The sequence below is a fragment of the Mus caroli genome, chromosome 11 (genome assembly GCF_900094665.2).
Source record: "Mus caroli chromosome 11, CAROLI_EIJ_v1.1, whole genome shotgun sequence".
NCBI lineage: Eukaryota > Metazoa > Chordata > Mammalia > Rodentia > Muridae > Mus > Mus caroli.
This window is the reverse complement of record NC_034580.1, coordinates 18221157-18233319: the sequence shown is the minus strand read 5'-3', so window position 1 is coordinate 18233319 and position 12163 is coordinate 18221157. Positions and strand designations below refer to the sequence as shown.

Here is a 12163-nt window from a genome sequence, read left to right as displayed (position 1 = left end):
GAAAAAAGAAAAAATGTAATTACATTTTTGTCAATATGTATGTGTGTATGTGCATGTGTGAGTGTATGTATACATGTATGTACATGTGTGTTAGTGTATGTGTATACTTGTGTGTGTGTGTGCGCGAGTGTCTGAATGTGCATATGTGTGNATGCATGTGTGTGCATGAGTGTAACTATATGTGCAACTGTATATATGTGCATGAGCGTGTATGCATGTGTGCATATTGTGTGAGTGCATTGTGTCTGTGTATTGTGTGAGTGCATTGTGTGTATGCATGTGTGTGCATGTGTGTGTATATGCATGTGTGTGAGTGAGTGTGTATATGTGCATGTGTGTGCATGTGTGTGAGTATGCCTTCCATGGCATCTGTATGGCTAGACTACTTGCAAGACTCAGTACTCCCCCTCCACCATGTAGATCCTGGGGTACAAGTTCAGGTTGTCAGGTTTGGCGATGGTGTCTTTACCTGCTGAGACATTTTGCCATTCTGTTATTTGCTTTTAATTCCCTGTTTTAATCAGATAAGAATTCAAGATACTATTTCAATTTTATTGTATTTGATAAGACTTTCATAAATCACATATCTGGTCCTTTCATGATGACTTATAGATTACATATGTTCTATTTGTAAATCCCTATTATTTTATCTTTGTTATTGTCTGAACATCCTAAAATTAATCTATTCTGTCTTCAGGCTGGGATAGTTTGCCTCCCACTTGATCCGTTCTACTGATAAGGGTTTTCAATGAGCTTTGGTTTGATAGTTTTCATTTCTAGAAACTTCAATTTAGATTTTCCTCAGTATTTGAATTTATTGAATTAATCTTTCATGTCCTATATTGACATCCCTATTTCACTCAGCTACTTATTTACTTTTTACTAATTAATTTTGGAATTTGTATCTTTTTTATTTTATTGAATATTCTTAAAATCATTCTTCTGAATTCTTTGTCCAGAATATCACCTAATTCACTTTTATTAGAATCCATTAATATAGAATTGGTAGTTTTTGGAGAAATCATATTGCCATTTAATTTTGTAACTTTTCATATTTCTTATGTTCTGCAATGAAACTTGGATGACTGGGATTAGACCATGAGTTGACTGTTTTGGTTACCCACATTATTTCCATTGACATATTTAACATGTTCAGATGGGAGTAGGTTGTAGTAGGGTTGAGATGCCAGTCCTTCTTAACTGACAGGTTGTAGAGCTTCATAGCTCAGCCCTTAGCTCACATGCTTAGCCATGATTTCCAGCTCTACTCAAAGATTAGAGTACTGACTGCATAAGTAACCACTGCTGAAGAATGGGTCTATCATGAAAGTACAGCAGGATCCCACTAAAAATGGCTGCCCTATAACTCTTGAGAAATAGAGACAAGGGTAGCATGGTATGTAGTAAGGTAGAAATGAGAAGAAGTCACATTGAATAAAATAGTATTACAGCAATACGGAAAGACACATAGGGGAACAATAAAGAGGCAGAGCAGCAATAAGGTTGGCCCAGTTAAAGGCAAAAGGAATGAGAAAGGGGCAAAGTCCTTGGTGATCTAAATCCATCCAGCATTCAGGATGCTGAGACAGGGAGATCCTAAACCTCAGATCAGCATTGGGAGAACCCTTTGTGAGACTCTGTCCTGGAAAGCAGAGAGAGAGAGAGAGAGAGAGAGAGAGAGAGAGAGAGAGAGAGAGAGAGAGAGAGAGAGAGAGAGAGAGAGAGAGAGAGAGCAGGAGCTCAGATCAAGCAACTTGTGCTTTCTTCCAGATCAATCACTAATTGTTGAGTCTCCTATTGAGAGGCCTTCATGTTCCTCCTATAATTATTTATTTTCTCTTCTATAAAGTGGGATAATGTTGTTAGATTAATTTTGCCTCCTTTAGTCTAAATTAGACTAAAGTTGTATGTAAGCTACTTTATGTTAATTAATGAACAGAATATCGTTAGTAAAATTCAGGCTTATAGCAAGTCTTTTTATAGAAAAAGATTATTGAGATCTTCACTTTTATTCTGAAGAGAAAAGAAAACTTTGAAAAGATGGTAATTTTAGATTTGCATATATGCTAATATTTAACACTAACTACTACCCACATATAAATAAAATAACTATATATTAACATATAGTGCTTTGAATAAGTGCAAAAATTCATTGAATATAAAGGTGATTATTTTAACAGTGTTTCTTATTCTTTGAAAAGATTCATGTGTTTATGAAATGTATATTGTTCATTTCTCTCTACTAATATGTAACTCTCACTCTCCACCCCCCAGTGCCCCAAACTCCATCCACCTCTCAGATTAATGTCCTCTTCTCCTTTTCATTTTTACTTTTGCTTGTTAATAAACTTCTGAGTTCAATTAGCAACATCCAGGGCTTATGACCAACCAAGCAACCTACCAGCAACCACATCCCCAAAGGAGAGCAGATCTCCCACTCTCAACAGCCATCAACCAGCAACAGACCCTTTAGTGGGTTAGAGTTACTCCACCATTTGTGCTGCCTTGATCTGGTCCAGGTAACCACAAGTGCTGTGAACTGTGAACATCAGTGTGCAACAGTCATGTCATGTCCAGAGGACTGACTGCATTCCACAGTGCCCCTCCTCAGCTCTTAGATTCCTTCTGCCTGTCCTCTTCAATGGATGGATGGAGAGAGGTTGAAGTAGATGTCCCACCCAGAGCTGAACACTGAGTTCTTTATTTTCAGTACTTTGACCAGTTATGTGTTCTTCCCTAACCACTACACACTGCACAAAAGACCCTTCTCTAATCAGAGGAGAAGATTTCCTGAGACAGGGTCTCACTATGTGTCCCTGGCTGGTCTGAAACTCTGTGTGTAGTCTAGGTTGACCTTGAACTTGGGACATTTTCCTGCCTCTGCCTCCTAAGGGCTGGGATTATAGAAATGAACTACAAATGTGTACATTTTAATTGTAGGTTTTATTACCTTTCCCTTACCAGTTACACTTAATTCCCTTTTTAATCTAGGTCATCTAAGCCAGATTTGAGTTAGGTTCTGGCTGCAATCCATATTAAAGTACATGTTTTCTCTGTCTGTGGACCTGGAAAAGTAGAAAACAAGTTATTTGCTCTGAAAATACAATGGTGCAATAAGCTAGGACAGTTACAGGCATTACTGTTCAAAATCGAAGAAGATAAACAGAGAGAGAGAAAAAAAGAGTTCTAAGGCCTGAGTGGAATTGAGGTGCAGTGAGGAAATGCGGTTAGCTTTCAAGGCCTGAGAACTACCCTCAGCAGCACATGGTTCGTAAAAATCAGTATTTTCTTGCCTGTTTTATTGAAAGGAAAAGAATGTTTGTGACTCTACAACTTTAGTCTGTTTCCTGTTTGTGGATCTTCAGAACTGATGACTTTTTCTTTTCATACTGTTTCTTTTGGCCTAGGATTACAATGTTTCTACTGGGGCAAAATTCTCCAGGACCTTTTACATCTTTCATGTGAGCCATGCAAAAGAGGCTTGCTCAGGGTTTCTCCAAGGTGTTCTTTTATCTATTATTAGATTTTGTTGAAGTATCTGAGGGCTGGTTTTTTTCCTTTCTCACCATGACAGACTATACCCCTTAAACACTCAGCCAAAATAAATCTTTTGTGTCCTGAGTTGAGTTGCTGTTGTGTATTGTTTGTGGGGTCAGGTATTTGGCCACAGCAATGAGAAAAGTAGCTAATACTTAATTCATTTCCAAGTGCCAACCCCCTCTAAACCTAAGCATCACTGTTGGAACACAGCCCAAAAATGGAGTCGTGGGCTGGAAAGATGGCTCAGTGCTTAAGAGCACTGACTGATCTTTGAGAACTCGAGTTATGAGAGACAAATACATTTCAAGGAGTCAGGCCTCTTCTGCAACAGGAGGCATGGAAGAGACCACAGAGATTGCTTTTGGACAACACTTTGGTACTATCTGGGTAAATAAACTTAGAAAGTTTGTTGATTAAGTTAGTAAGTTTGTTGATTATTTTGTTTTAGTTTTGTATCTTTGGCTTACTCTACTGACTCCTGCAACAAAGAACTATAGCATATACCTTTTGTGTGACCCTTTAATATCCCAAGTGTCACCTTAAAAGAAACTGGAGACAGCCAGCCCCACAACACCCAGATGCAGCTCCACTTCCAGGTGCTCCAATGCACCTAGGATCAGAGGATCAGAGGTGAGAAGGACACAACATCTGTCTCCAACACTGGACCCAGTGGGACCCAGTGGGACCCAGGCATGCAGGAACTCCACCAGACCAGGAGCGCACAGGTTCCTTCCTGTCTGTCTTGGCCGGCACCCTGAGCAGACCTTGGGCACAAACTCCGCAGCCAGCTCCACAACACCCAGAGGCAGCTCCACTCACAGGCGCTCTAACATGCCCAGGATCAGAGGATCACTGGATCCCAGAAGATTGGTTATACCAGGATCTCAAGGACCAAAGGGCAGCTTGACTCCCAGGCGCTTGGACATACCCAGGATTGCAGGAAGGACAGGCTCCAGTCAGACATAACCAGGGCAGGTAGCACTAGAGATAACCAGATGGTGGGAGGCAAGCATAAGAACATAAGCAACAGAAACCAAGGTTACTTGGCATCATCAGAACTCAATTCTCCCACCATTGCAAGTCCTAGATACCCCAACACACTGGAAAAGCAAGATTCAGATCTAAAATCACTTCTCATGATGATGGTAGAGGACATTAAGAAGGACATAAATAACTCCCTTAAAGAAATACAGGAGAACACAGGTAAACAGCTAGAAGTCCTTAAAGAGGAAACACAAAACTCCCTGAAAGAGTTACAGGAAAATACAATCAAACAGGTGAAGGAAAGGAACAAAACCATCCAGGATCTAAAAATGGAAATAGAAACAATAAAGAAATCACAAAGGAAGACAGTCCTGGAGTTAGAAACCCTAGGAAAGAGATCAGGAGTCATAGATACAAGCATCACCAACAGAAGACAAGAGATAGAAGAGAGAATCTCAGGTTCAGAAGATATCATAGAAAACATTGACACAACAGAGAAAGAAAATGCAAAAAGCAAAAAGCTCCTAACCCAAAACATCCAGGAAATCCAGAACACAGTGAGAAGACCAAACCTAAGGATAATAGGTATAGAAGAGAGTAAAGATTCCCAACTTAAAGGACCAGTAAATATTTTCAACAAAATTATAGAAAAAAAAAAAAACCAAAACCTTCCCTAACCTAAAGAAAAAGAGGCCCATGAACATACAAGAAGCCCACAGAACTCCAAGTAGACTGGACCAGAAAAGAAAATCCTCCCAACAAATAATAATGAGAACAACAAATGCACTAAATAAAGACAGAATATTAAAAGCAGTAAGAGAAAAAGGTCAAGTAACATATAAAGGCAGGCCTATCAGAATTACACCAGACTTCTCATCAGAGATTATGAAAACTAGAAGATCCTGGGTAGATGTTACACAGACCCTAAGAGAACACAAATGCCAGCCTAGGCTACTATACCCAGCAAAACTCTCAATCACCATAGATGGAGAAAACAAGATATTCCAAGACAAAACCAAATTAACACAGTATCTTTCCACAAATCCAGCCCTACAAAGGATAGTAGATGGAAAACACCAACACAAGGAGTGAAACTACACCCTAGAAAAAGCAAGAAAGTGATCTTTCAACAAACCCACACAAACATAATTCCACCTCTAACTAGAAAATTAATAGAAAGTAACAATCACTTTTCCTTAATATAAAAATTTATATTACCAACATATCCTAATGGATTAAAATTCAAAAATATGAGGAACTAGAAATTTGTCATCCCATGGTCTCTCTAATTTGGTAATGGGAGAAATAGGTCCAATATTGTACAAACCATATACACTTTCTGCTTGTTTGTACATGATAGTGTCTTACTGTGTGCTACATAATGGTCTTGAAATCATGCTTCTCCCATCTCAGCCTCTCTATTAGTAGGGTTATTTATTTGATGATTTTACACTATACTATGGTTTTCAGAACAGTTTATATATTTCAAAATTATTCACACAGCCAAAAGAAATGTAGACAATTAATTTGGGAGGTGGCTTGTAAAAGAACAGCACAGAGTGAAACTGAAGGCTTTGCTTGATATTTATAATTATTGTATCAATTTTGAGAAGAGGACTTTATAAGTTACTCCTTTTCTGAGATGAATGCTTTTTAAAATCATCACAGCCAATGAACCAGAATCTTACCCTCACCTAATGACTGTGCCACCCACCAAGCAGAACCATTGTTCATTGAAACAGTTGTTGAGTGACTTCATGGATTGACCATCTTAATACACACACCATTTCTTAAATGACTGTAACCTGTTCCCTGTGGGCTGAGAATGATGACAATCACTCAAGTCAAATAGCTTTGACCATAGCAGGAAATCTGTATCCAAAAATCGTGTCTACAATTTATTCCTTGGCACAGCAGAATTGTCAACTCTTAGCTTATCTACTATGGAGGTAAAATCCTTTGGTGATGTGAGGGACATTCAAGTACAGCCTTATTACAATGAACTCCAATGTCCAAAACCTGTTCTTATTTAGTGTTTGTACCACAGTAAGAGATAAGATTTTAAGCTCTACTAAAAATAAAACAAACAAACAAACAAACAAAAAGTTTTTATCTATTATATATGTTAAAAATTAATAATGATATATTATTTTAAAATATCATACAGTTGATATATTTGGAGTTATTTAAAATTTATATTAAGAAAAACATGTATTTTTAGTATTGCTGTAGACAAACATCTACAGAAGACTGTTCAGTTTATTGTTGTTTTATATCAAACAACTTTTATAATACTCATTTTTATTGTTACAATATTTTATAAATTTTAAAGAATATGATAAAAAAGAGTTAAAAAAAAGAAACTGGAGAAAAATTTAAATCTCATAATCCCATCTTAAATATAGAACTCTGCATTCCTACATGAGGGTACATCCAGAAAGAATTGCTTCCATTTTTTTTTAAATGAAAAAAAAAAAAAACCATCCTTTAAGACTTAAAAGTTTCCATTCTTAACTTAATCTTAAGTACCTTAAGTGCCCTGTCGTTAATGCATTTAGTTTGGAGAGCTAAGAACATGTAAAAGCCTATTTTAAGAAACACACTTTGCTAACTTACGCTAGAAGAGCAAATTCAAGAGAGTCGTAGTAATAATGGGCTGGGGAAGATTGACTGTCTTAGCCATGGCAGTGGCTGAACCTTTACGTTTCCTGTTCTTCACTGAACTAGCTACTCTGCTGAACTGTGAATTAACCAAATAAAAACCATCCACAACACAAAAGGAAAGCAGCCACAGTATCCTCTTATCGGAAGAGACAAGGCATAAAATCTTCGGCTTTAGGGATAAATAGTAAATCATTTATGCAAGAGAGATTTGGAAGAGGGAACGTGGTGGGAGGACAAATCAGAAAGTACTGACAGTGCAGTATTAAAATGAAGGTAGCCTTTGCCCAGAGGATGTGTTAGCCGCAGTCTGGCTGGGGAGCACAGTCACGCAGACCTGCAAACAGGGTCTCGCTGTCCATTCTCAAGCCAGGAAATACACTGTTAGAGTTTAGATTCACCCAGAATGTTGTTCAAGATCGTGGGGATACACATCACTCCACATGAAAATCACAGAAAGCCACAGTGAGAACTAAGCATAAAGGGTGAGCGTTACCTTTCTGGGTGCTGGGCAGCTGCACACCAGTACCTGAGCTGTAAAACATTTTCGTCTTTTCCGTTGTCTAAGGCAGAATCTTAGAGACCCCACAAGAGCTTAAGCCTAAATCTTCAGCATTGACTGACAAATATGCCCAGACCTCCTTAGCTAGAGGTGGTCTTTCTCATCTACTTTTGAATTTTTCCACCAATCACCATTCTTTTGTTTTTCTAGAAACCATGGGCCGATGTGTAAATTCTCTGTTACTAATTGTATCTTTCCCCTGTTATCTAACTTTACATTTAACCACTCAGATTGTCATGAATTTTGTCAAAGTCCATGCATTGTTCTTCATTGATTAAGAGGTAAAGGTAGGGCTGGCAAGATAGTTCAGAATGTATGGGTACTTGCTGCTAAGCCTGATGATCTGAGTTCAATCCCCACAAGTCATACAGTAGAAGAGAACTGCATTTTGCTAGTTGTCTTTTGATTTCCACTTTCTTCTTATCTATTTATTGAGACATATTCTAGGCTGCCTTAAACTTCCAATTCCCCCGCCTCATTCAACCAGGTTCTGGAATTAAAGGTGTGTGTCCCTACTTCAGGTATCATTTTTAAGGATAATACAAGAGCTCAGCTAGGCTGACTGGGATAATGTAGCCATTATTCAGGTTACTACCAACCAGAGACAATTACTAGTATTTTATCACAGATGTATTGTCAGTATACCTTGCTGGAGTAACTCAGGAGGGGAATTTGCAAAGCTTGTCAAGCATGCACAAGGCTCTGGGCTCAATCCCAAGCACAGGTTAAAAAAAAAAAAAGGGGGAAATGCCATTGAGGTAGAGGGGCCAGTGATGATCAGGGCCTGGAGGATTCGATACAGAATCAGGGAATAGAAAAGTCAAGTGAGCAGAAAAGAAGAGGGCTTAGGAAACATTGAAGACAAGAATAGTCACAGTGTCTGCCACCTGCAGTGAGGTGTGCTTGGACCAGATCATGTTAAAGCACTAGAAACAAGAAAGGCATGTGTGAACCACAAAAGCAAGCTCAGGGCTCACAAAAGCTGTTGCCATCTACAAAGACTTAGAAGCTTTCATTGACAATGAAATCTCTCCCAATACACAGGGTTCTCTGGGCTCAGGTACCATGTTGGAGTCTAAGCAGAGGCCCTTTTCTCCTCCTATTCTTCTGTACTCCCCTGAGTCCTGCTGTTCCATCTTGTTTCTATCAGCCTTCCACAGGGTGTCCTCTATTCATACCTCCAGCTTTATTTGAACTCCTCTTCTTATGCCCCCTGCATTCAGGCTGCCAATGTGAATTCCCTGGATCAGAGATGTGCATTCTCAGGCAGGAGTTGTGCTGTGAGGCTCTTGGGTTTTGGCTGTCTTAGCATGTGTTTGTGCTATCAGTGCCTGAAGTGGCAATAAAGCCCTATTCACAGAAGATGCTATGTCAGGCCCCACACTGGCTTCTATTATGCCAATCCTTGAGGCTATTTTAAACAGCTTTATCTGCTCCTCCCACTTTCTTAGCATTAGCCATGTGCCCATTTCTCCTGGCTATTTATTTAACTCCAGTGTACCTGTTTGGACAGGAATTAGAAAGCCCTGCTGATGGTAGCTTACAGGGTTACTTGGGGTCTGTACAGACTTGCTATTTCTCAGATTATTTATACAATTTATTTGTCTGCATTTTCTTACTCCTGTATCTCTAAAATTCATCTTAATGCAATATAGCCTTTAGTGCCAAGCCAATTTTTTTCTAATACATGTTTTCCCTAAAGCCCCAATATCTTTATTCCTTTGTTCTGATTTATTGCTGCCGCCTAAACCACAGCTACAAGGCAGAAAAAATAATAATAATAAAAATTTAAAAACCCTAGTAGCAAGCACATCAGGATTAACATACTAGGTCTATGTTAAACCACCCAACAATGAACTAACTCATCTTTAATTTATTAGCTTGATTCTGATATAAATTCTGAATGAAAAGTAAAAAGCTTGTGTAGATTAATAACATTAAAGTTGCAAAACAAACCTCCAAAAAATAGGAAATGTTAAGCAAGGGAGTTGTGCCATCTTTAATTCATTGCTCTGTTCTTAGGCAATTCCTTGCATGTAGGATGAAAACTCACAGAAGCGTTTTCAAAGACTTTACAGTTCGCAAACTCTTGGTACAGGCATAATCAGAATAGCATATTACTCTAAACGTTAGGACCTAATTTGTGTGTATTCTGTATAACATTGGCAGGAAAAAGTTTTTTTTTTTTTTTTCAGAAATAGGTCTGTAATTCTAGAGGCAAAAATCAAGTATTATAAGAAGACAGCTTTGAGTTTTGCCTGGCATCGTAGCCAGCATTAGAGCCATAGCTGAAAGATTAAGCCCTGTCGAACTGAAAACATCTTAAAACAACCAACATTTGCTACCAGTTGGTTCTGGTTTCTCAAAACTTTTATAACTAATACTTTATTTATCCCAACTGCAGAAACTGGTTTAAATCTGCAAAGCAGATGTAAAACATAAAACTTCTAGATAGTGGAGCCAGGAGTGGTGGCTCATGCCTGTAATCCCAGCACTTGGGAGGTAGAGGCAGGCAGATCTCTGTGAGTTTAGGGCCATCCAGAACTACAAAGCCAGGACAGCCATGGCTACACAGAGAAACCCTGTCTCAAAAAGTTAAAAATTAAAAATAAACACACTTCTAGATAATGGAAATAATTTATCAGTTTTCAGCTGGTTACTCCAGTTCACTCTTAGAACTACAAAATTAGGGTTCTGTACCTCTTGTTCAAACTGACAAGAAAATGATAAATTGATAACAGTAATTATAAAACCATTAAAAATACTTCTAAATTTAGTTCATAATTAGCACAAACATTCTTCTCTCAGGATTTATATCTCAATAGGACACAGTGATATTTTGCAACTAGCCTAGCACCAATCACAGTAGAACAATCAACATTTATTTGCAAATTATTTACTTAAAAATATCTAATAAAAATTGGAAAAAAATAAATAAATCAGAGAACATTTAATGTTATTGCAGTCAGACTACAATACTACAACACTACATTTCCATGTCTTTTCTTTAGAGAAATTTTAGAAAGCATGGGCAGAATACAAACAAAGGTCAGGGATCGCCAGGGCAGAGGGCCAGCAACTGCATGTACCCTGTTGCTTCAGTTAACCCATCTCTTGTCTCATCACGCAACAGGTCGAGTTAGTGTTTAATGAATTTGTTTGCTTAGCAAAAACTTTTATTCTACAAAAGTAGATGCTGCCACAACTCTTTAATTGCAATTAATTAGGTTTTGTTCATTGTCTAACCTGCATAATTGCAAAGAATGCAGGTCTTGGCCATAGCCAAAGTAGTGGGTGACTTCATATTGTTACAAAATGAGTCCAGCAGAGAGTAGGAGAGAAATCTAGAGGAACACTGGTAAATTCAAAGGTGGTGGCACCTTGATAAGGTCAACTATGAGAGTCTTTAAAATATGGCAAGCCTCTCCTGTCAGGGAACACTGTCACACTTGCCATACTGAGACCATAGATGTGGGCTGTCTACACTGCTACCGTTGCTATATACCTCAGTCACACAGCTGCTGTCCACCTCAGCCACACAGCTGTCGTCCACCTGAGCCACACCTGCTGTCTACCTAATCCACACAGCTGCTGCCCACCTCAGCTATACAGCTGCTGTCTACCTCAGCAATATAGCTGCTCTCAACTCAGACACACAGCTGCTGTCCACTTCAGCCACACAGGTGCTGTCCACCTGAGCCACACAGCTGCTGTCCACCTTTAGCCACACAGCTGCTTTCCACCTCAGCCACACAGCTGCTGTCCACCTCAGCCACACAGCTGCTGTCTACCTCAGGGCTACTCTCTTCTTAATATCCTAATTCCCCAAAATTAACATTTTTATTATAAAGTTGATTCTAGTAAATGTGGAATCAGAGAGAAAAGTGGACCATGATCTCAGGAATATCTTGTATCTAGGTAATATTATACCAGATAATTTAAAAACTAGTAGGAAGGATTTTGGAAGTTTTTACCAGAAAAAAGACAAATATTTGAGGAAATATATATGTATATATATATATATATATATATATACACACACACACACACANTATATATATATATATATATATATACACACACACACACACACATATATATATACACACATTTTACATATATATATATATATATATATATATATATATATATATACATATAATACCTGAACTAAGCATTATACAGTGCATATGTGTGCCAGGGGATTACATGGCACCCCATCAATATGCATAATTTAATGGTTTTAGGTATCTTTGGTTTTTGTTTGTTTGTTTTTAAAGCTTTTAGGCCACAATGAATCCCGAAGTATTGTCCTTGGCCCAAAGACAGTAGAAAATGCCTTTGTAGTAGTCCCCAGATGGAGCAACTTCCCAAGAGCAATGCAGCCTGCTCTGAATAGTGCTGGACAAAATGTTG

At 38.4% G+C, this 12163-nt stretch overlaps 1 pseudogene; it reads right to left on the bottom strand.

Annotated features, from left to right (window-relative positions):
* The window catches only part of LOC110304166, a 10903-nt pseudogene extending 3173 nt beyond the window's left edge, over positions 1-7730 (bottom strand).
* Positions 7731-12163: the final 4433 nt, after the last annotated feature.